This window comes from Pseudophryne corroboree, unplaced genomic scaffold (genome assembly GCF_028390025.1).
Source record: "Pseudophryne corroboree isolate aPseCor3 unplaced genomic scaffold, aPseCor3.hap2 scaffold_584, whole genome shotgun sequence".
In the NCBI taxonomy this organism is placed as follows: Eukaryota; Metazoa; Chordata; class Amphibia; order Anura; family Myobatrachidae; genus Pseudophryne; species Pseudophryne corroboree.
In genome coordinates, this window is record NW_026970183.1 from 21105 (window position 1) to 46541 (window position 25437).

The 25437-nt window shown below is 38.8% G+C and overlaps 6 non-coding genes across 6 annotated transcripts; all 6 read left to right on the forward strand.

Moving 5' to 3' along the window:
• Nucleotides 1-19209: 19209 nt before the first annotated feature.
• Nucleotides 19210-19373, forward strand: LOC135034590 (U1 spliceosomal RNA). The gene has a single exon (XR_010229752.1). It is a non-coding gene; the product is annotated as a U1 spliceosomal RNA (small nuclear RNA).
• Nucleotides 19374-19525: 152 nt separating this feature from the next.
• On the forward strand, nucleotides 19526-19688 carry LOC135034518 (U1 spliceosomal RNA). Its single transcript, XR_010229696.1, has one exon. It is a non-coding gene; the product is annotated as a U1 spliceosomal RNA (small nuclear RNA).
• Nucleotides 19689-20362: 674 nt separating this feature from the next.
• Nucleotides 20363-20526, forward strand: LOC135034597 (U1 spliceosomal RNA). Its single transcript, XR_010229758.1, has one exon. It is a non-coding gene; the product is annotated as a U1 spliceosomal RNA (small nuclear RNA).
• A 152-nt stretch (nucleotides 20527-20678) lies between these two features.
• On the forward strand, nucleotides 20679-20841 carry LOC135034533 (U1 spliceosomal RNA). The gene has a single exon (XR_010229710.1). It is a non-coding gene; the product is annotated as a U1 spliceosomal RNA (small nuclear RNA).
• A 674-nt stretch (nucleotides 20842-21515) lies between these two features.
• LOC135034616 (U1 spliceosomal RNA) lies at nucleotides 21516-21679 on the forward strand. Its single transcript, XR_010229777.1, has one exon. It is a non-coding gene; the product is annotated as a U1 spliceosomal RNA (small nuclear RNA).
• Nucleotides 21680-21829: 150 nt separating this feature from the next.
• On the forward strand, nucleotides 21830-21993 carry LOC135034504 (U1 spliceosomal RNA). The gene has a single exon (XR_010229683.1). It is a non-coding gene; the product is annotated as a U1 spliceosomal RNA (small nuclear RNA).
• The last annotated feature ends 3444 nt before the right edge of the window (nucleotides 21994-25437 follow it).

Sequence of the window (25437 nt, forward strand, 5' to 3'; positions counted from 1 at the left end):
ATTAAAGTAATCCAAAACTGGGATTGATATTTTTGCTCTTTTATTTTTACTTAAAGTACAATAACTTTTACCATTTTAATTTGTTTTAATAGTATATTGACAGTATTGTTTTCTTTCAAAAATCCAATTAATTTTCTTTACCCGATTATTAAAATGGTAATTGACAAAAGCAAACTACATTGTCACCAGAAGAGCAATACAAAATGTACAAGTGATATATTAAAATCATCTTTCCAGCTTGAATTTCAATGATGCATTGGGGCAACGATTTTGTGAGAAACATCTTCACCCTTAAATAAAGATTTTCTTAATTCCTTACCTGTGTGCTAATTAGATATCACCTTGTTTTCACATTAAACAGACTTCCACATGAGAAAGCAGCAAGGATGCAGTGGCGTTAATGTTTCCTGGTGTCAACCTGTATTATTTCAGTAGATATTGAAATGAGGATGCATCTTGCTGCCTTTCCAATGAAGCAAGTTTAATTTAGTAATAGGTGAAAAACCATCCCTACAAAGATGTTAATCAGATACTTGGCTTTGTGGACACTTTTCAGAGAACAAATTTGTTAGCATAAAAATAAAGCCAGAAAATGAAGAGCTGTTTAATCAGTCAATTGGATTTTTTTGCCAGCATATTTCTTTTTCTCTGCAACCCACTGCTAAATTGTGCTTCCTAGCTGTTTTTATAAAATCACTGAATCAAATCTAACTCTGATTACATCAGAGAAGGCCAGGTACCCTACACCATAACAGGGGTTTTCGAAATTTTGACTTGTCTACTTAAATATCACCAAAATCTGATCACAAGGTCAATTACGTCCCTGGGTGGGATTGAACCACCAACCTTTTGATTAATAGCTGAACACACTAACCGATTGCGCCACAGAGACACTTTGCAAAAAGTACATACTGACAAAGACTAATAAGCATTCATCTAGAACGTTTCCTAGAAAAACTTTAAAAAGTCAATAATCTGGAGAGTTTTTGTAAGATGTTTCTTCCAGCAACCAATGAAGAAACACATTGGTACTTTCGCATGATGAGTGAGTGCTTCAGGATCTCTTGCACTTACATGTGCAGCAGAGTACTGCACTGGAAGCATGCTGGGCCCATAAGCCAGAGGTAGGCAGATTGAAACTATCCTTTGCTATATGCATTTTTTTTTTGTTCATTAAAGTAATCCAAAACTGGGATTGATATTTTAGCTTTTATTTTTACTTAAAGTACAATAACTTTTACCATTTTAATTTTTTTTAATAGTATATTGACAGTATTGTTTTCTTTCAAAAATCCAATTAATTTTCTTTACCCGATTATTAAAATGGTAATTGACAAAAACAAACTACATTGTCACCAGAAGAGCAATACAAAATGTACAAGTGATATATTAAAATCATCTTTTCAGCTTGAATTTCAATGATGCATTGGGGCAACGATTTTGTGAGAAACATCTTCACCCTTAAATAAAGATTTTCTTAATTCCTTACCTGTGTGCTAATTAGATATCACCTTGTTTTCACATTAAACAGACTTCCACATGAGAAAGCAGCAAGGATGCAGTGGCGTTAATGTTTCCTGGTGTCAACCTGTATTATTTCAGTAGATATTGAAATGAGGATGCATCTTGCTGCCTTTCCAATGAAGCAAGTTTAATTTAGTAATAGGTGAAAAACCATCACTACAAATATGTTAATCAGATACTTGGCTTTGTGGACACTTTTCAGAGAACAAATTAGTTAGCATAAAAATAAAGCCAGAAAATGAAGAGCTGTTTAATCATTCAATTGGATTTTTCTGCCAGCATATTTCTTTTTCTCTGCAACCCACTGCTAAATTGTGCTTCCTAGCTGTTTTTATAAAATCACTGAATCAAATCTAACTCTGATTACATCAGAGAAGGCCAGGTACCCTACACCATAAGAGGGGGTTTGCAATTTTGACTTGTCTACTTAAATATCACCAAAATCTGATCACAAGGTCAATTACGTCCCTGGGTGGGATTGAACCACCAACCTTTTGATTAATAGCTGAACACACTAACCGATTGCGCCACAGAGACACTTTGCGAAAAGTATATACTGACAAAGACTAATAAGCATTCATCTAGAACGTTTCCTAGAAAAACTTTAAAAAGTCAATAATCTGGAGAGTGTTTGTAAGATGTTTCTTCCAGCAACCAATGAAGAAACACATTGGTACTTTCGCATGATGAGTGAGTGCTTCAGGATCTCTTGCACTTACATGTGCAGCAGAGTACTGTAATGGAAGCATGCTGGGTCCATAACCCAGAGGTAGGCAGATTGAAACTATCCTCTGCTATATGCATTTTTTTTTTGTTAATTAAAGTAATCCAAAACTGGGATTGATATTTTTGCTCTTTTATTTTTACTTAAAGTACAATAACTTTTACCATTTTAATTTGTTTTAATAGTATATTGACAGTATTGTTTTCTTTCAAAAATCCAATTAATTTTCTTTACCCGATTATTAAAATGGTAATTGACAAAAACAAACTACATTGTCACCAGAAGAGCAATACAAAATGTACAAGTGATATATTAAAATCATCTTTCCAGCTTGAATTTCAATGATGCATTGGGGCAACGATTTTGTGAGAAACATCTTCACCCTTAAATAAAGATTTTCTTAATTCCTTACCTGTGTGCTAATTAGATATCACCTTGTTTTCACATTAAACAGACTTCCACATGAGAAAGCAGCAAGGATGCAGTGGCGTTAATGTTTCCTGGTGTCAACCTGTATTATTTCAGTAGATATTGAAATGAGGATGCATCTTGCTGCCTTTCCAATGAAGCAAGTTTAATTTAGTAATAGGTGAAAAACCATCCCTACAAAGATGTTAATCAGATACTTGGCTTTGTGGACACTTTTCAGAGAACAAATTTGTTAGCATAAAAATAAAGCCAGAAAATGAAGAGCTGTTTAATCAGTCAATTGGATTTTTTTGCCAGCATATTTCTTTTTCTCTGCAACCCACTGCTAAATTGTGCTTCCTAGCTGTTTTTATAAAATCACTGAATCAAATCTAACTCTGATTACATCAGAGAAGGCCAGGTACCCTACACCATAACAGGGGTTTTCGAAATTTTGACTTGTCTACTTAAATATCACCAAAATCTGATCACAAAGTCAATTACGTCCCTGGGTGGGATTGAACCACCAACCTTTTGATTAATAGCTGAACACACTAACCGATTGCGCCACAGAGACACTTTGCAAAAAGTACATACTGACAAAGACTAATAAGCATTCATCTAGAACGTTTCCTAGAAAAACTTTAAAAAGTCAATAATCTGGAGAGTTTTTGTAAGATGTTTCTTCCAGCAACCAATGAAGAAACACATTGGTACTTTCGCATGATGAGTGAGTGCTTCAGGATCTCTTGCACTTACATGTGCAGCAGAGTACTGCACTGGAAGCATGCTGGGCCCATAACCCAGAGGTAGGCAGATTGAAACTATCCTTTGCTATATGCATTTTTTTTTTGTTCATTAAAGTAATCCAAAACTGGGATTGATATTTTAGCTTTTATTTTTACTTAAAGTACAATAACTTTTACCATTTTAATTTGTTTTAATAGTATATTGACAGTATTGTTTTCTTTCAAAAATCCAATTAATTTTCTTTACCCGATTATTAAAATGGTAATTGACAAAAACAAACTACATTGTCACCAGAAGAGCAATACAAAATGTACAAGTGATATATTAAAATCATCTTTCCAGCTTGAATTTCAATGATGCATTGGGGCAACGATTTTGTGAGAAACATCTTCACCCTTAAATAAAGATTTTCTTAATTCCTTACCTGTGTGCTAATTAGATATCACCTTGTTTTCACATTAAACAGACTTCCACATGAGAAAGCAGCAAGGATGCAGTGGCGTTAATGTTTCCTGGTGTCAACCTGTATTATTTCAGTAGATATTGAAATGAGGATGCATCTTGCTGCCTTTCCAATGAAGCAAGTTTAATTTAGTAATAGGTGAAAAACCATCACTACAAATATGTTAATCAGATACTTGGCTTTGTGGACACTTTTCAGAGAACAAATTAGTTAGCATAAAAATAAAGCCAGAAAATGAAGAGCTGTTTAATCACTCAATTGGATTTTTCTGCCAGCATATTTCTTTTTCTCTGCAACCCACTGCTAAATTGTGCTTCCTAGCTGTTTTTATAAAATCACTGAATCAAATCTAACTCTGATTACATCAGAGAAGGCCAGGTACCCTACACCATAACAGGGGGTTTGAAATTTTGACTTGTCTACTTAAAGATCACCAAAATCTGATAACAAGGTCAATTAAGTCCCTGGGTGGGATTGAACCACCAACCTTTTGGTTAATAGCCTTACACACTAACTGATTGCGCCACAGCGACACTTTGCAAAACTATATACTGACAAAGGCTAATAAGCATTCATCTAGAACGATTCCTAGAAACATTTTAAAAAGTCAATAATGTTGAGAGTTTTTGTAAGATGTTTCTTCCATCAACCAATGAAGAAACACATTGGTACTTTCCCATGATGAGTGAGTGCTTCAGGATCTCTTGCACTTACATGTGCAGCAGAGTACTGTAATGGAAGCATGCTGGGTCCATAACCCAGAGGTAGGCAGATTGAAACTATCCTCTGCTATATGCATTTTTTTTGTTAATTAAAGTAATCCAAAACTGGGATTGATATTTTTGCTCTTTTATTTTTACTTAAAGTACAATAACTTTTACCATTTTAATTTGTTTTAATAGTATATTGACAGTATTGTTTTCTTTCAAAAATCCAATTAATTTTCTTTACCCGATTATTAAAATGGTAATTGACAAAAACAAACTACATTGTCACCAGAAGAGCAATACAAAATGTACAAGTGATATATTAAAATCATCTTTCCAGCTTGAATTTCAATGATGCATTGGGGCAACGATTTTGTGAGAAACATCTTCACCCTTAAATAAAGATTTTCTTAATTCCTTACCTGTGTGCTAATTAGATATCACCTTGTTTTCACATTAAACAGACTTCCACATGAGAAAACAGCAAAGATGCAGTGGCGTTAATGTTTCCTGGTGTCAACCTGTATTATTTCCGTAGATATTGAAATGAGGATGCATCTTGCTGCCTTTCCAATGAAGCAAGTTTAATTTAGTAATAGGTGAAAAACCATCCCTACAAAGATGTTAATCAGATACTTGGCTTTGTGGACACTTTTCAGAGAACAAATTTGTTATCATAAAAATAAAGCCAGAAAATGAAGAGCTGTTTAATCACTCAATTGGATTTTTCTGCCAGCATTTTTCTTTTTCTCTGCAACCCACTGCTAAATTGTGCTTCCTAGCTGATTTTTTATAAAATCACTTAATCAAATCTAACTCTGATTACATCAGAGAAGGCCAGGTACCCTACACCATAAGAGGGGGTTTGCAATTTTGACTTGTCTACTTAAATATCACCAAAATCTGATCACAAGGTCAATTACGTCCCTGGGTGGGATTGAACCACCAACCTTTTGACTAATAGCTGAACACACTAACCGATTGCGCCACAGAGACACTTTGCAAAAAGTCCATACTGACAAAGACTAATAAGCATTCATCTAGAACGTTTCCTAGAAAAACTTTAAAAAGTCAATAATCTGGAGAGTTTTTGTAAGATGTTTCTTCCAGCAACCAATGAAGAAACACATTGGTACTTTCCCATGATGAGTGAGTGCTTCAGGATCTCTTGCACTTACATGTGCAGCAGAGTACAGTAATGGAAGCATGCTGGGTCCATAACCCAGAGGTAGGCAGATTGAAACTATCCTCTGCTATATGCATTTTTTTTTTGTTAATTAAAGTAATCCAAAACTGGGATTGATATTTTTGCTCTTTTATTTTTACTTAAAGTACAATAACTTTTACCATTTTAATTTGTTTTAATAGTATATTGACAGTATTGTTTTCTTTCAAAAATCCAATTAATTTTCTTTACCCGATTATTAAAATGGTAATTGACAAAAGCAAACTACATTGTCACCAGAAGAGCAATACAAAATGTACAAGTGATATATTAAAATCATCTTTCCAGCTTGAATTTCAATGATGCATTGGGGCAACGATTTTGTGAGAAACATCTTCACCCTTAAATAAAGATTTTCTTAATTCCTTACCTGTGTGCTAATTAGATATCACCTTGTTTTCACATTAAACAGACTTCCACATGAGAAAGCAGCAAGGATGCAGTGGCGTTAATGTTTCCTGGTGTCAACCTGTATTATTTCAGTAGATATTGAAATGAGGATGCATCTTGCTGCCTTTCCAATGAAGCAAGTTTAATTTAGTAATAGGTGAAAAACCATCCCTACAAAGATGTTAATCAGATACTTGGCTTTGTGGACACTTTTCAGAGAACAAATTTGTTAGCATAAAAATAAAGCCAGAAAATGAAGAGCTGTTTAATCAGTCAATTGGATTTTTTTGCCAGCATATTTCTTTTTCTCTGCAACCCACTGCTAAATTGTGCTTCCTAGCTGTTTTTATAAAATCACTGAATCAAATCTAACTCTGATTACATCAGAGAAGGCCAGGTACCCTACACCATAACAGGGGTTTTCGAAATTTTGACTTGTCTACTTAAATATCACCAAAATCTGATCACAAGGTCAATTACGTCCCTGGGTGGGATTGAACCACCAACCTTTTGATTAATAGCTGAACACACTAACCGATTGCGCCACAGAGACACTTTGCAAAAAGTACATACTGACAAAGACTAATAAGCATTCATCTAGAACGTTTCCTAGAAAAACTTTAAAAAGTCAATAATCTGGAGAGTTTTTGTAAGATGTTTCTTCCAGCAACCAATGAAGAAACACATTGGTACTTTCGCATGATGAGTGAGTGCTTCAGGATCTCTTGCACTTACATGTGCAGCAGAGTACTGCACTGGAAGCATGCTGGGCCCATAACCCAGAGGTAGGCAGATTGAAACTATCCTTTGCTATATGCATTTTTTTTTGTTCATTAAAGTAATCCAAAACTGGGATTGATATTTTAGCTTTTATTTTTACTTAAAGTACAATAACTTTTACCATTTTAATTTTTTTTAATAGTATATTGACAGTATTGTTTTCTTTCAAAAATCCAATTAATTTTCTTTACCCGATTATTAAAATGGTAATTGACAAAAACAAACTACATTGTCACCAGAAGAGCAATACAAAATGTACAAGTGATATATTAAAATCATCTTTCCAGCTTGAATTTCAATGATGCATTGGGGCAACGATTTTGTGAGAAACATCTTCACCCTTAAATAAAGATTTTCTTAATTCCTTACCTGTGTGCTAATTAGATATCACCTTGTTTTCACATTAAACAGACTTCCACATGAGAAAGCAGCAAGGATGCAGTGGCGTTAATGTTTCCTGGTGTCAACCTGTATTATTTCAGTAGATATTGAAATGAGGATGCATCTTGCTGCCTTTCCAATGAAGCAAGTTTAATTTAGTAATAGGTGAAAAACCATCCCTACAAATATGTTAATCAGATACTTGGCTTTGTGGACACTTTTCAGAGAACAAATTAGTTAGCATAAAAATAAAGCCAGAAAATGAAGAGCTGTTTAATCACTCAATTGGATTTTTCTGCCAGCATTTTTCTTTTTCTCTGCAACCCACTGCTAAATTGTGCTTCCTAGCTGTTTTTATAAAATCACTGAATCAAATCTAACTCTGATTACATCAGAGAAGGCCAGGTACCCTACACCATAACAGGGGGTTTGAAATTTTGACTTGTCTACTTAAAGATCACCAAAATCTGATAACAAGGTCAATTAAGTCCCTGGGTGGGATTGAACCACCAACCTTTTGGTTAATAGCCTTACACACTAACTGATTGCGCCACTGCGACACTTTGCAAAAGTACATTCTGACAAAGGCTAATAAGCATTCATCTAGAACGATTCCTAGAAACATTTTAAAAAGTCAATAATGTGGAGAGTTTTTGTATGATGTTTCTTCCATCAACCAATGAAGAAACACATTGGTACTTTCCCATGATGAGTGAGTGCTTCAGGATCTCTTGCACTTACATGTGCAGCAGAGTACTGTAATGGAAGCATGCTGGGTCCATAACCCAGAGGTAGGCAGATTGAAACTATCCTCTGCTATATGCATTTTTTTTTTGTTAATTAAAGTAATCCAAAACTGGGATTGATATTTTTGCTCTTTTATTTTTACTTAAAGTACAATAACTTTTACCATTTTAATTTGTTTTAATAGTATATTGACAGTATTGTTTTCTTTCAAAAATCCAATTAATTTTCTTTACCCGATTATTAAAATGGTAATTGACAAAAGCAAACTACATTGTCACCAGAAGAGCAATACAAAATGTACAAGTGATATATTAAAATCATCTTTCCAGCTTGAATTTCAATGATGCATTGGGGCAACGATTTTGTGAGAAACATCTTCACCCTTAAATAAAGATTTTCTTAATTCCTTACCTGTGTGCTAATTAGATATCACCTTGTTTTCACATTAAACAGACTTCCACATGAGAAAGCAGCAAGGATGCAGTGGCGTTAATGTTTCCTGGTGTCAACCTGTATTATTTCAGTAGATATTGAAATGAGGATGCATCTTGCTGCCTTTCCAATGAAGCAAGTTTAATTTAGTAATAGGTGAAAAACCATCCCTACAAAGATGTTAATCAGATACTTGGCTTTGTGGACACTTTTCAGAGAACAAATTTGTTAGCATAAAAATAAAGCCAGAAAATGAAGAGCTGTTTAATCAGTCAATTTGATTTTTTTGCCAGCATATTTCTTTTTCTCTGCAACCCACTGCTAAATTGTGCTTCCTAGCTGTTTTTATAAAATCACTGAATCAAATCTAACTCTGATTACATCAGAGAAGGCCAGGTACCCTACACCATAACAGGGGTTTTCGAAATTTTGACTTGTCTACTTAAATATCACCAAAATCTGATCACAAGGTCAATTACGTCCCTGGGTGGGATTGAACCACCAACCTTTTGATTAATAGCTGAACACACTAACCGATTGCGCCACAGAGACACTTTGCAAAAAGTACATACTGACAAAGACTAATAAGCATTCATCTAGAACGTTTCCTAGAAAAACTTTAAAAAGTCAATAATCTGGAGAGTTTTTGTAAGATGTTTCTTCCAGCAACCAATGAAGAAACACATTGGTACTTTCGCATGATGAGTGAGTGCTTCAGGATCTCTTGCACTTACATGTGCAGCAGAGTACTGCACTGGAAGCATGCTGGGCCCATAACCCAGAGGTAGGCAGATTGAAACTATCCTTTGCTATATGCATTTTTTTTTGTTCATTAAAGTAATCCAAAACTGGGATTGATATTTTAGCTTTTATTTTTACTTAAAGTACAATAACTTTTACCATTTTAATTTTTTTTAATAGTATATTGACAGTATTGTTTTCTTTCAAAAATCCAATTAATTTTCTTTACCCGATTATTAAAATGGTAATTGACAAAAACAAACTACATTGTCACCAGAAGAGCAATACAAAATGTACAAGTGATATATTAAAATCATCTTTCCAGCTTGAATTTCAATGATGCATTGGGGCAACGATTTTGTGAGAAACATCTTCACCCTTAAATAAAGATTTTCTTAATTCCTTACCTGTGTGCTAATTAGATATCACCTTGTTTTCACATTAAACAGACTTCCACATGAGAAAGCAGCAAGGATGCAGTGGCGTTAATGTTTCCTGGTGTCAACCTGTATTATTTCAGTAGATATTGAAATGAGGATGCATCTTGCTGCCTTTCCAATGAAGCAAGTTTAATTTAGTAATAGGTGAAAAACCATCACTACAAATATGTTAATCAGATACTTGGCTTTGTGGACACTTTTCAGAGAACAAATTAGTTAGCATAAAAATAAAGCCAGAAAATGAAGAGCTGTTTAATCACTCAATTGGATTTTTCTGCCAGCATATTTCTTTTTCTCTGCAACCCACTGCTAAATTGTGCTTCCTAGCTGTTTTTATAAAATCACTGAATCAAATCTAACTCTGATTACATCAGAGAAGGCCAGGTACCCTACACCATAACAGGGGGTTTGAAATTTTGACTTGTCTACTTAAAGATCACCAAAATCTGATAACAAGGTCAATTAAGTCCCTGGGTAGGATTGAACCACCAACCTTTTGGTTAATAGCCTTACACACTAACTGATTGCGCCACAGCGACACTTTGCAAAAGTACATACTTACAAAGGCTAATAAGCATTCATCTAGAACGATTCCTAGAAACATTTTAAAAAGTCAATAATGTGGAGAGTTTTTGTAAGATGTTTCTTCCATCAACCAATGAAGAAACACATTGGTACTTTCCCATGACGAGTGAGTGCTTCAGGATCTCTTGCACTTACATGTGCAGCAGAGTACTGTAATGGAAGCATGCTGGGTCCATAACCCAGAGGTAGGCAGATTGAAACTATCCTCTGCTATATGCATTTTGTTTTGTTAATTAAATTAATCCAAAACTGGGATTGATATTTTTGCTCTTTTATTTTTACTTAAAGTACAATAACTTTTACCATTTTAATTTGTTTTAATAGTATATTGACAGTATTGTTTTCTTTCAAAAATCCAATTAATTTTCTTTACCCGATTATTAAAATGGTAATTGACAAAAACAAACTACATTGTCACCAGAAGAGCAATACAAAATGTACAAGTGATATATTAAAATCATCTTTCCAGCTTGAATTTCAATGATGCATTGGGGCAACGATTTTGTGAGAAACATCTTCACCCTTAAATAAAGATTTTCTTAATTCCTTACCTGTGTGCTAATTAGATATCACCTTGTTTTCACATTAAACAGACTTCCACATGAGAAAACAGCAAAGATGCAGTGGCGTTAATGTTTCCTGGTGTCAACCTGTATTATTTCCGTAGATATTGAAATGAGGATGCATCTTGCTGCCTTTCCAATGAAGCAAGTTTAATTTAGTAATAGGTGAAAAAACATCCCTACAAAGATGTTAATCAGATACTTGGCTTTGTGGACACTTTTCAGAGAACAAATTTGTTATCATAAAAATAAACCCAGAAAATGAAGAGCTGTTTAATCACTCAATTGGATTTTTCTGCCAGCATTTTTCTTTTTCTCTGCAACCCACTGCTAAATTGTGCTTCCTAGCTGTTTTTTTTATAAAATCACTTAATCAAATCTAACTCTGATTACATCAGAGAAGGCCAGGTACCCTACACCATAAGAGGGGGTTTGCAATTTTGACTTGTCTACTTAAATATCACCAAAATCTGATTACAAGGTCAATTACGTCCCTGGGTGGGATTGAACCACCAACCTTTTGATTAATAGCTGAACACACTAACCGATTGCGCCACAGAGACACTTTGCAAAAAGTCCATACTGACAAAGATTAATAAGCATTCATCTAGAACGTTTCCTAGAAAAACTTTAAAAAGTCAATAATCTGGAGAGTTTTTGTAAGATGTTTCTTCCAGCAACCAATGAAGAAACACATTGGTACTTTCGCATGATGAGTGAGTGCTTCAGGATCTCTTGCACTTACATGTGCAGCAGAGTACTGCAATGGAAGCATGCTGGGCCCATAACCCAGAGGTAGGCAGATTGAAACTATCCTTTGCTATATGCATTTTTTTTTTGTTCATTAAAGTAATCCAAAACTGGGATTGATATTTTAGCTTTTATTTTTACTTAAAGTACAATAACTTTTACCATTTTAATTTGTTTTAGTGCAAAAGGCATATCAGCAGTCAGCACTAACTGGTGACATGCCATTTGTACAAGTAAGCCATGTGTGACTAATATATAAACATACTTTATTAAATAACACCTCAAACTATCATACCCTGGATTCAAACCTATAACCTGTTGAATTCTAATCAAACACCCTACCCATGGAGCTACTTGATCCTGCATCTTTTCTAACCTCCAAAAACAGATTCAGTTGCATTTTCCAGCGTGTTTTGTTTGCGCCTTTGCAAATGTCTTACATCGACAAACTTATTTAGTACTATTTTGCAAATAGGGTTACATTGTCGCAACATTGTGTTCCCTAATTGCTTGATTTTTTAAATGCAACAATTGATAAAGACACCTGATAATTGCTCTGTGGAGTCTTATTTTGTGTTTTGTGTTTAGTCTTTAGATCTGAATTTGAATGTACTTGTGAACTAACTTAATTTCCTACTTCTAAATTCATTCCTAAATTCACTACTTACATGAATCCTGTAGTTGGGCATTTTGGGACTTCGATTGTGGGCATTGTTTTGTGTCCAGATCAGCAGCAGGTGGTGTGCATTTGCTGGAAAGGCATCGAAGACCTCCGATATGCTGCATCTCCTGATGTGTGTCTCCCTCAAGTGGCTGTCAGCAAATGCCTGCTAGACACCCCATTCCAAGCTGATTGTGACATCATGGAACATGCATCATAGAACAGGCATGCTAAAACATGGGTCTTCAACCTGCGACCCTCCAGCTGCTGTGGAACTACACATCCCAGCATGCCCTGCCTCAGTTTTAGCATACCTTAATAGCAAAACTGTGGCAGGGCATGCTGGGATGTGTAGTTTCACAGCAGCTGGAGGGCCACAGGATGAAGACCCATGTGCTAGAGCCAAGCCGCAGGTACATTGAATGCTAGCAAGCTGAATATTTAAATCCTTTTTGTTCCGCAGCATTCCAATGCGGAAGATTCCATGGAACCAGAGATCCTTCCATTGAGAAGGACATGCTGCCTGGATGACTACACTGTGCAAATTAAATCACGGAGCCAGTTGGCTTGTGGGTGGCTCTGGTGACTGGGTGGTTGGGTGGGTGGTGTGTCGGAAGTGGAGCGCATGCAAATGATTGTGTATCATCCAGCTAGTGAGAGAGAAAACTCATGCAGGAGTGTGCCTGCTTGTCAGTGGGTTATGCACCTTGCCAGACGTTAAATCTACATAGAGCAGCTGGAGGGGACAAGAGCAGGTTTGCAAAATATAGATAGAAGAGCATATATGCTGGCGCATTCTCCATGATTGTGTCAGCTTATGTTTTGGTGCACTGCACTTTCCTCCACTAAGTTTTAGCCATTTTTGTTAAGCTCAAGTGTAGTTGCTTCTCGGCCTTTTGGCTGTGATCTTGTATCGTGGTTGAAGGGTCTGCTGGAGGGAGGGATTGTTTTCTTCATTGGCGAAAGACCAAAGATATTCCAGGATGGAAGGCTTGGGAACACTATCTGTTTTTCAGTTGTGGAAGAGCACAGAGGTCGGATTGGACTACATTCTATAGTAAAGGATATCTTTCTATTTATTGACCCTCCCCTTATATGTGTCTGTGTTACAATAAAGCTTCGGTTTTGTGAATCCCTCACCCTCTTACACTCCACACCCATAGCCTTATTAACTGTTGTATTATTGTATAGTTTAAATGTATAGTGCAGTTCATGATTTATAGTGTAGGCTGGCCTGTGCTGTAGTTCTGGAACTGTACTATACCGTCAGCATTTGTATTGTGTTTTGGCTGTGCTGCAACACTGTACTTATGTGTGTAATGTTTATGTATGTTTTTTAATGTCAATAAAAACTGCTTTTTCAAGCCAATATCTGAAAACAATCAATGTTTATCTTTGATGGCAATAAAAGTGGTATGATATTTGATGCTTTTGAAAGGCAATATCTGATATGTCCCCTATCTGGGAACCATATATTAAATGGCTTTTCAGAAAAGGGAGATGGGAGAAGAGCTTTCAGTACTTGTAGGACCGATGCACATAAAGAAGCAAAAAAACATACATAAACATTACACACATAAGTACCGCGTTGCGGCAATGCCAAAACACAATAGAAATGCTGACGGTATAGTACAGTTCAAGAACTACAGCACAGGCCAGCCTACACTATAAATCATGAACTGCACTATACATTTAAACTGTACAATAATACAACAGTTAATAAGGCTATGGGTGTGGAGTGTAAGAGGGTGAGGGAATCACAAGCCCGAAGCTTTATTGAAAGACTGACACATATAAGGGGAGGATTAATAAATAGAAAGACATCCTTTACTATAGAATGTAGTCCAATCCGGTCTTTCAACTCTTCCACAATTGAAAAACGGATAGTGTTCCCAAGCCTTCCATCCTGGAATATCTTTGGTCTTTCGCCAATGAAGAAAGCAATCCCTCCCTCCAGCAGACCCTTCAACCACAATACAAGATCACAGCCAAAAGGCCGAGAAGCAACTACACTTGAGCTTAACAAAAATGGCTAAAACTTAGTGGAGGAAAGTGCAGTGCACCAAAACATAAGCTGACACAATCATGGAGAATGCGCCAGCATATATGCTCTTCTATCTATATTTTGCAAACCTGCTCTTGTCCCCTCCAGCTGCTCTATGTAGATTTAACGTCTGGCAAGGTGCATAACCCACTGACAAGCAGGCACACTCCTGCATGAGTTTTCACTCTCACTAGCTGGATGATACACAATCATTTGCATGTGCTCCACCTCCGACACACCACCCACCCAACCACCCAGTCACCAGAGCCACCCACAAACCAACTGGCTCCGTGATTTAATTTGCACAGTGTAGTCATCCAGGCAGCATGTCCTTCTCAATGGAAGGATCTCTGGTTCCATGGAATCTTCCGCATTGGAATGCTGCGGAACAAAAAGGATTTAAATATTCAGCTTGCTAGCATTCAATGTACCTGCGGCTTGGCTCTAGCACATGGGTCTTCATCCTGTGGCCCTCCAGCTGCTGTGAAACTACACATCCCAGCATGCCCTGCCACAGTTTTGCTATAAGGTATGCTAAAACTGAGGCAGGGCATGCTGGGATGTGTAGTTCCACAGCAGCTGGAGGGTCGCAGGTTGAAGACCCATGTTTTAGCATGCCTGTTCTATGATGCATGTTCCGTGATGTCACAATCAGCTTGGAATGGGGTGTCTAGCAGGCATTTGCTGACAGCCACTTGAGGGAGACACACATCAGGAGATGCAGCATATCGGAGGTCTTCGATGCCTTTCCAGCAAATGCACACCACCTGCTGCTGGTCTGGACACAAAACAATGCCCACAATCGAAGTCCCAAAATGCCCAACTACAGGATTCATGTAAGTAGTGAATTTAGGAATGAATTTAGAAGTAGGAAATTAAGTTAGTTCACAAGTACATTCAAATTCAGATCTAAAGTCTAGTTAGTCCACACGTCCTGGCAGTCGCCAGCATTTAAAAATGCCTTGATTAGAGGTACGGAATTAAATGTAGATAAGAAGTAGACACAAAATAAGACTCCGCAGAGCAGTTATCAGGTGTTTTTATCAATTGTTGCATTTAAAAAATCAAGCAATTAGGGAACACAATGTTGCAACAATGTAACCCTATTTGCAAAATAGTACTAAATAAGTTTGTCGATGTAAGACATTTGCAAAGGCGCATCCAAAACACGCTGGAAAATGCAACTGAATCTGTTTTTGGAGGCTAGAATAGGAAATGTGCATCGGTCCTACAAGTACTGAAAGCTCTTCTCCCATCTCCCTTTTCTGAAAAGCCATTTAATATATGGTTCCCAGATAGGGGACATATCAGATATTGCCTTTCAAAAGCAGCAAATATCATACCACTTCTATTGCCATCAAAGATAAACATTGATTGTTTTCAGATATTGGATTGAAAAAGCAGTCTTTATTGACATAAAGAAGCAAAAAAACATACATAAACATTACACACATAAGTACTGTGTTGCAGCACAGCCAAAACACAATACAAATGCTGTCGGTATAGTACAGTTCAAGAACTACAGCACAGGTCAGCCTACACTATAAATCATGAACTGCACTATACATTTAAACAATACAATAGTTAATAAGGCTATGGGTGTGGAGTGTAAGAGGGTGACGGAATCACAAGCCCAAAGCTTTATTGAAAGACAGACACATATAAAGGGAGGATTAATAAATACAAAGATACCCTTTACTATAGAATGTAGTCCAATCCGGTCTTTCAACTCTTCCACAACTGAAAAACGGATAGTGTTCCCAAGCCTTCCATCCTGGAATATCTTCAGTCTCTCGCCAATGAAGAAAACAATCCCTCCAGCAGACTCTTCAACCACAATACAATATCACAGCCAAAAGAGCGAGAAGCAACTACACTTGCGTTTAAACAAAATGGCTAAAACTTAGTGGAGGAAAGTGCAGTGCACCAAAACATAAGCTGACACAATCATGGAGAATGCGCCAGCATATATGCTCTTCTGTCTATATTTTCCAAACCTGCTCTTGTCCCCTCCAGTTGCTCCATGTAGATTTGACGTCTGGCAAGGTGCATAACTCACTGACAAGCAGGCACACTCCTACATGAGTTTTCTCTCTCACTAGCTGGATGATACACATTCATTTGCATGTGCTCCACCTCCGACACACCGCCCACCCAACCACCCAGTCACCAGAGCCACCCACAAGCCAACTGGCTCCGTGATTTAATTTGCACAGTGCAGTCATCCAGGCAGCATGTCCTTCTCAATGGAATAATCTCTGGTTCCATGGAATCTTCCGCATTGGAATGCTGCGGAACAAAAAGGATTTAAACATTCAGCTTGCTAGCATTCAATGTACCTGCGGTTTGGTTCTAGCACATGGGTCTTCATCCTGTGGCCCTCCAGCTGCTGTGAAACTACACATCCCAGCATGCCCTGCCACAGTTTTGCTTTTAAGGTATGCTAAAACTGAGGCAGGGCATGCTGGGATATGTAGTTCCACAGCAGCTGGAGGGTCGCAGGTTGAAGACCCATGTTCTAGCATGCCTGTTCTATGATGCATGTTCCGTGATGTCACAATCAGCTTGGAATGGGGTGTCTAGCATGCATTTGCTGACAGCCACTTGAGGCAGACACACATCAGGGGATGCAGCATATCGGAGGTCTTCGATGCCTTTCCAGCAAATGCACACCACCAGCTGCTGGTCTGGACACAAAACAATGCCCACAATTGAAGGCTCAAAATGCCCAACTACAGGATTAATGTAAGTAGTGAATTTAGGAATGAATTTAGAAGTAGGAAATTAAGTTAGTTCACAAGTACATTCAAATTCAGATCTAAAGACTAGGTAGGCCTCACGTCCTGGCAGCACCCAGCATTTAAAAATGCCTTGATTATAGGTAGGGAATTAAATGTAGATAAGAAGTAGACACAAAAGAAGACTCCACAGAGCAATTATCAGGTGTCTTTATCAATTTTTGCATTTAAAAAATCAAGCAATTAGGGAACACAATGTTGCGACAATGTAACCCTATTTGCAAAATAGTACTAAATAAGTTTGTCGATGTAAGACATTTGCAAAGGCGCAAACAAAACACGCTGGAAAATGCAACTGAATCTGTTTTTGGAGGTTAGAATAGATGCAGGATCAAGTAGCTCAATGGGTAGGGTGTTTGATTAGAATTTAACAGGTTTTAGGTTTGAATCCTGGGTATGATAGTTTGAGGTGTTATTTAATAAAGTATGTTTATATATTAGTCACACATGGCTTACTTGTACAAATGGCATGTCACCAGTTAGTGCTGACTGCTGATATGCCATTTACACAAACATGCCATGTGTGACTGTATATGCATTTAAGGAGGGCACCCCTGCAATACCACAAACCATTGAGTGTCAAGTATACTAGATATATCTTCATATCTCATGTGCTTTCTCTGAGACCAATCTTGTTATGCCCCTTCCCCACAAGGCATGCGCCTTTTGTCCATATTGCAAAAATGGGGGGGAGGGCATATAATTCTCTGTCACAGGGCACCAAAAAGTCTAGTTATGGCTCTGGTATGCATTATGTAATCTGGCAGACCATCTCTCCAACACTGGCTGGTTGGAATAGAAATCCGGTTATCTATGTGAGCAAATGACCATCAACGATTTACTCTCAAACACTAAAAAATGGACAAAAATGGTCCCCTAAACAAATTGGTTAAATTTTGGGTTTAACCAATTTGTGTAATGACCATTTTTGACCACTTTTCTAGTGTTTGGGAGCAAATGGTTAATTGACATTTGCTCCTATACATTACCAGATTTTCATTCCAACCATCCAGACTGGATAGATAGCCTGACAGATAATTGTGTAGTGTACGCCCAGGATAACTGTTAGTCATGCTTTATTTTATGGCGGCACATAAATGGGTGGACAGATCCAGGGCAAGCACTGCCCACTCATGCATAGTTGTCAACTGATGTGAAGTTCCAGGGGGCAATCTCAGTTATAAAGGGAAGTATCTGGAAATTGTCCCTAGTTAAAAAAAAAAAAAAAAATTTGATCAACTCCATTTATTTAGTATGATATCCCAGGTGATAGGATGCCGGCAGTCAGAACAACATACTTTATTAAATAACACATCTCAAACTACCATACCCAGGATTCAAACCTATAACCTGTTGAATTCTAATCAAACACCCTACCTATTGAGCTATTTGATCCTGCATAAAAATTGTGAACATTATATGAAGCTATTGGTACTTTGCAAAAAAAAAGAATCAGCATTACAACGCAGCAGATCCATGCAGTTTGCAGCCACACACTACATGTATCTGCTCAGCCACAATGCTGATTATTTCTTCACAAAGTACAAGGTGAGCTCCAAACAGAATTCTCTAGCTTAGAATTATACCTTTCTTTGCCAAACCTAGAAGTCGGGCCCCCCACCCTGGGATCCCCCAGAGGGAGGCCTGCACCGTCATGCGGCAGGCTTGTCCGTTTTGGAAGCAGGCTGATGGGCAGCCCAGGATTGCTTCAGTCTGGGCTTGGCAGGTCTGGAAACATGAGCTTGCTTTGGGTATGCCTGACCTTGGGTACGCTTTACCTGGAGGATGAAAGGGCCAAGAAAAGTACTTTTAGCCTTCTGCGTGGTAGGAGTCATACTAGGTAGGCAAGCTGTTTTAGCAGTAGCCAGATCAGCTACAATCTTATTGAGGTCTTCTCCAAAAGGAGATTCAACTGAGGCAGCACAAGGGAACTCTCATCTGGGGACAACAACTGCAGGGAGAACACATATTTTCAGATGAACATGGTAGGGCAGAAGGCTGCCTAATACTGAAGCACCCCCAAACAACAAATCAAATGCAACTTACTTGACAGAGATGTGCCTGAGCAACGGCCCTCCCCAGCCCTATCCCAAATCATACTTATTTTGCATAGGAGATACCATGGTCATGAAGATTGTTCTCCCAGGGTTAGGTTCATTCATTGCATTCTGGGTATGCTGACCCCTGTGATTTCCCCAAATGTGGGAAACTCGACTGCATTATTTGTGGTAGTGGGGGACTGTATTTGTGCTTTCCTCTGGTCAGCTCTGGTAAAATTCAGATTTCTTTGTCTCAGATCTTCCTCTAGCCTTGTTCTTCTTTCGAGAGTTCCCTTGTGCTGCCTCAGTTGGATCTCCTTCACTTGACAGGGGGGTGCCCGAGCAGCGACCCTCCCCAGCTCTAGCCCAACTCCTACTTACCTGCCAGGTGAGATACCATGATCATGAAGTTGCTTCTCCCAGGGCAAGGCTCACCCATTGCACTCTGGGTGTGCTGCCCCTGCGATTTCCCCAAATGTGGGAAACTTGACTGCATAATTTGAGTTTTCCCTGGTCGGCTCTCATGTAATTCAGATCTCTTTGTCTCAGGTCTCTCTCCAGCCTAGTTTGCTGTCTGGTTCCACTTCTTTTTTCTTGAGCCCCTCCCTTCTATACCCTTGTGCACTATCCTGACTTCTCCTCCCGTCTGCTTACTTTGTGCCTCCCAATGCACAATGCAAACTACGGGTAGTGCTGCAGGGCCCACACCCTTTTACTTGCTTTACAGAGCAGCTCTGGAGCTGTTACAGTGCCCAGCTGCTGCAAGAAATCAGCTTGAATGCTTCAGGGGCTGGGGAATGGCCAACATGAGCCCCACACCGAAGGAGGGTGGGGGTGCTTAATGCGAACTAGGGGTCATCCAAGCACCACAAAAGGCCTCCATGCCCTGCACGCTCCTTTTCTCTTTTCATATGCAGACAAGGGTTGAAGCCAACTTTGACCCACTGCTTGGATGACATCACCATATTCAAATCCATCTGCTGCAGGCCATCCCCCAGGAATGCTTGCACTAGTTGTTGCATTTGGTTTGTTGTTTGGGGGTGCTTCAGTATTAGGCAGCCTTCTGCCACCCCATGTTCATCTGAAAATATGTGTTCTCCCTGCAGTTGTTGTCCCCAGATGAGAGTTCCCTTGTGCTGCCTCAGTTGAATCTCCTTTACTTGACAGAGATGTGCCTGAGCAGCGGCCCTCCCCAGCCCTATCCCAAATCATACTTATTTTGCATAGGAGATACTATTGTCATGAAGATTGTTTTCCCAGGGTGAGGTTCATTCATTGCATTCTGGGTATGCTGACCCCTGTGATTTCCCCAAATGTGGGAAACTCGACTGCATTATTTGTGGTAGTGGGGGACTGTATTTGTGCTTTCCTCTGGTCAGCTCTGGTAAAATTCAGATTTCTTTGTCTCAGATCTTCCTCTAGCCTTGTTCTTCTTTCGAGAGTTCCCTTGTGCTGCCTCAGTTGGATCTCCTTCACTTGACAGGGGGGTGCCCGAGCAGCGACCCTCCCCAGCTCTAGCCCAACTCCTACTTACCTGCCAGGTGAGATACTATGATCATGAAGTTGCTTCTCCCAGGGCAAGGCTCACCCATTGCACTCTGGGTGTGCTGCCCCTGCGATTTCCCCAAATGTGGGAAACTTGACTGCATAATTTGAGTTTTCCCTGGTCGGCTCTCATGTAATTCAGATCTCTTTGTCTCAGGTCTCTCTCCAGCCTAGTTTGCTGTCTGGTTCCACTTCTTTTTTCTTGAGCCCCTCCCTTCTATACCCTTGTGCACTATCCTGACTTCTCCTCCCGTCTGCTTACTTTGTGCCTCCCAATGCACAATGCAAACTACGGGTAGTGCTGCAGGGCCCACACCCTTTTACTTGCTTTACAGAGCAGCTCTGGAGCTGTTACAGTGCCCAGCTGCTGCAAGAAATCAGCTTGAATGCTTCAGGGGCTGGGGAATGGCCAACATGAGCCCCACACCGAAGGAGGGTGGGGGTGCTTAATGCGAACTAGGGGTCATCCAAGCACCACAAAAGGCCTCCATGCCCTGCACGCTCCTTTTCTCTTTTCATATGCAGACAAGGGTTGAAGCCAACTTTGACCCACTGCTTGGATGACATCACCATATTCAAATCCATCTGCTGCAGGCCATCCCCCAGGAATGCTTGCACTAGTTGTTGCATTTGGTTTGTTGTTTGGGGGTGCTTCAGTATTAGGCAGCCTTCTGCCACCCCATGTTCATCTGAAAATATGTGTTCTCCCTGCAGTTGTTGTCCCCAGATGAGAGTTCCCTTGTGCTGCCTCAGTTGAATCTCCTTTACTTGACAGAGATGTGCCTGAGCAGCGGCCCTCCACAGCCCTATCCCAAATCATACTTATTTTGCATAGGAGATACTATTGTCATGAAGATTGTTTTCCCAGGGTGAGGTTCATTCATTGCATTCTGTGTATGCTGACCCCTGTGATTTCCCCAAATGTGGGAAACTCGACTGCATTATTTGTGGTAGTGGTGGACTGTGTTTGTGCTTTCCTCTGGTCAGCTCTGGTAAAGTCAGATTTCTTTGTCTCAGATCTTCCTCTAGCCTTGTTCTTCTTTTGAGAGTTCCCTTGTGCTGCCTCAGTTGGATCTCCTTCACTTGAAAGGTAGTGCCCGAGCAGCGACCCTCCCCAGCTCTAGCCCAACTCCTACTAACCTGCCAGGTGAGATACTATGATCATGAAGGTGCTTCTCCCAGGGCAAGGCTCACCCATTGCACTCTGGGTGTGCTGCCCCTTGCGATTTCCCCAAATGTGGGAAACTTGACTGCATAATTTGTGTTTCCCCTGGACGGCTCTCGTATAATTCAGATCTCTTTGTCTCAGGTCTCTCTCCAGCCTAGTATGCTGTCTGTTTCCACTTCTCTTTTCTTGAGCCCCTCCCTTCTATAACCTTGTGCACTATCCTGACTTCTCCTCCCGTCTGCTTACTTTGTGCCTTCCAATGCACAATGCAAACTACAGGTAGTGCTGCAGGGCCCACACCCTTTTACTTGCCTTACAGAGCAGCTCTGGAGCTGTTACAGTACCCAGCTGCTGCAAGAAATCAGCTTGAATGCTTCAGGGGCTGGGGCATGGCCAACATGAGCCCCACACCGAAGGAGGGTGGGGGTGTTTAATGCGAACTAGGGGTCATCCAAGCGTCGCAAAAGGCCGCCATGCCCTGCATATCCCTTTTCTCTTTTCATAAGCAGACGAGGGTTGAAGCAAACTTTGACCCACTGCTTGGATGACATCACTTGCTGCCTTTCCAATGAAGCAAGTTTAATTTAGTAATAGGTGAAAAACCATCCCTACAAAGGTGTTAATCAGATACTTGGCTTTGTGGACACTTTTCAGAGAACAAATTAGTTAGCATAAAAATAAAGCCAGAAAATGAAGAGCTGTTTAATCACTCAATTGGATTTTTCTGCAAGCGTATTTCTTTTTCTCTGCAACCCACTGCTAAGTTGTGCTTCCTAGCTGTTCTTTTATAAAATCACTTAATCAAATCTAACTCTGATTACATCAGAGAAGGCCAGGTACCCTACACCATAAGAGGGGGTTTGAAATTTTGACTTGTCTACTTAAAGATCACCAAAATCTGATGACAAGGTCAATAACATCCCTGGGTGGGATTGAACCACCAACCCTTTGGTTAATAACCAAACACACTAACCGATTGCACCACCGAGACACTTTGCAAAAGTACATACTGACAAAGGTTAATAAGCATTCATCTAGAACGTTTCCTAGAAAACTTTAAAAAGTCAATAATCTGGAGAGTTTTTGTAAAATGTTTCTTCCATCAACCAATGAAGAAACGCATTGGTACTTTCCCATGATGAGTGAGTGCTTCAGGATCTCTTGCACTTACATGTGCAGCAGAGTACTGCAATGGAAGCATGCTGGGCCCCTTAACCCAGAGGTAGGCAGATTGAAACTATCCTCTGCTATATGCATTTTTTTTTTGTTAATTAAAGTAATCCAAAACTGGGATTGATATTTTTGCTCTTTTATTTTTACTTAAAGTACAATAACTTTTACCATTTTAATTTGTTTTAATAGTATATTGACAGTATTGTTTTCTTTCAAAAATCCACTTAATTTTCTTTACCCTATTATTAAAATGGTAATTGACAAAAACAAACTACATTGTCACCAGAAGAGCAATACAAAATGTACAAGTGATATATTAAAATCATCTTTCCAGCTTGAATTTCAATGATGCATTGGGGCAACGATTTTGTGAGAAACATCTTCACCCTTAAATAAAGATTTTCTTAATTCCTTACCTGTGTGCTAATTAGATATCACCTTGTTTTCACATTAAACAGACTTCCACATGAGAAAGCAGCAAGGATGCAGTGGCGTTAATGTTTCCTGGTGTCAACCTGTATTATTTCAGTAGATATTGAAATGAGGATGCATCTTGCTGCCTTTCCAATGAAGCAAGTTTAATTTAGTAATAGGTGAAAAACCATCCCTACAAAGATGTTAATCAGATACTTGGCTTTGTGGACACTTTTCAGAGAACAAATTTGTTAGCATAAAAATAAAGCCAGAAAATGAAGAGCTGTTTAATCACTCAATTTGATTTTTTTGCCAGCATATTTCTTTTTCTCTGCAAACCACTGCTAAATTGTGCTTCCTAGCTGTTTTTATAAAATCACTGAATCAAATCTAACTCTGATTACATCAGAGAAGGCCAGGTACCCTACACCATAACAGGGGTTTTTGAAATTTTGACTTGTCTACTTAAAGATCACCAAAATCTGATAACAAGGTCAATTACATCCCTGGGTGGGATTGAACCACCAACCTTTTGGTTAATAGCTGTACACACTAACTGATTGCGCCACAGCGACACTTTGCAAAAGTACATACTGACAAAGGCTAATAAGCATTCATCTAGAACGTTTCCTAGAAAAACTTTAAATAGTCAATAATCTGGAGAGTTTTTGTAAGATGTTTCTTCCATCAACCAATGAAGAAACACATTGGTACTTTCCCATGATGAGTGAGTGCTTCAGGATCTCTTGCAATTACATGTGCAGCAGAGTACTGTAATGGAAGCATGCTGGGTCCATAGCCCAGAGGTAGGCAGATTGAAACTATCCTCTGCTATATGCGTTTTTTTTTTGTTAATTAAAGTAATCCAAAACTGGGATTGATATTTTTGCTCTTTTATTTTTACTTAAAGTACAATAACTTTTACCATTTTCATTTGTTTTAATAGTATATTGACAGTATTGTTTTCTTTCAAAAATCCACTTAATTTTCTTTACCCGATTATTAAAATGGTAATTGACAAAAACAAACTACATTGTCACCAGAAGAGCAATACAAAATGTACAAGTGATATATTAAAATCATCTTTCCAGCTTGAATTTCAATGATGCATTGGGGCAACGATTTTGTGAGAAACATCTTCACCCTTAAATAAAGATTTTCTTAATTCCTTACCTGTGTGCTAATTAGATATCACCTTGTTTTCACATTAAACAGACTTCCACATGAGAAAGCACAAAGGATGCAGTGGCGTTAATGTTTCCTGGTGTCAACCTGTATTATTTCAGTAGATATTGAAATGAGGATGCATCTTGCTGCCTTTCCAATGAAGCAAGTTTAATTTAGTAATAGGTTAAAAACCATCCCTACAAATGTGTTAATCAGAAACTTGGCTTTGTGGACACTTTTCAGAGAACAAATTTGTTAGCATAAAAATAAAGCCAGAAAATGAAAAGCTGTTTAATCACTCAATTGGATTTTTTTGCCAGCATATTTCTTTTTCTCTGCAACCCACTGCTAAATTGTGCTTCCTAGCTGTTTTTATAAAATCACTGAATCAAATCTAACTCTGATTACATCAGAGAAGGCCAGGTACCCTACACCATAAGAGGGGGTTTGAAATTTTCACTTGTCTACTTAAAGATCACCAAAATCTGATAACAAGGTCAATTACGTCCCTGGGTGGGATTGAACCACCAACCTTTTGGTTAATAGCCTTACACAGTAACTGATTGCGCCACAGCAACACTTTGTAAAAGTCCATACTGACAAAGGCTAATAAGCATTCATCTAGAACGATTCCTAGAAACATTTTAAAAAGTCAATAATGTGGAGAGTTTTTGTAAGATGTTTCTTCCATCAACCAATGAAGAAACACATTGGTACTTTCCCATGATGAGTGAGTGCTTCAGGATCTCTTGCACTTACATGTGCAGCAGAGTACTGTAATGGAAGCATGCTGGGTCCATAACCCAGAGGTAGGCAGA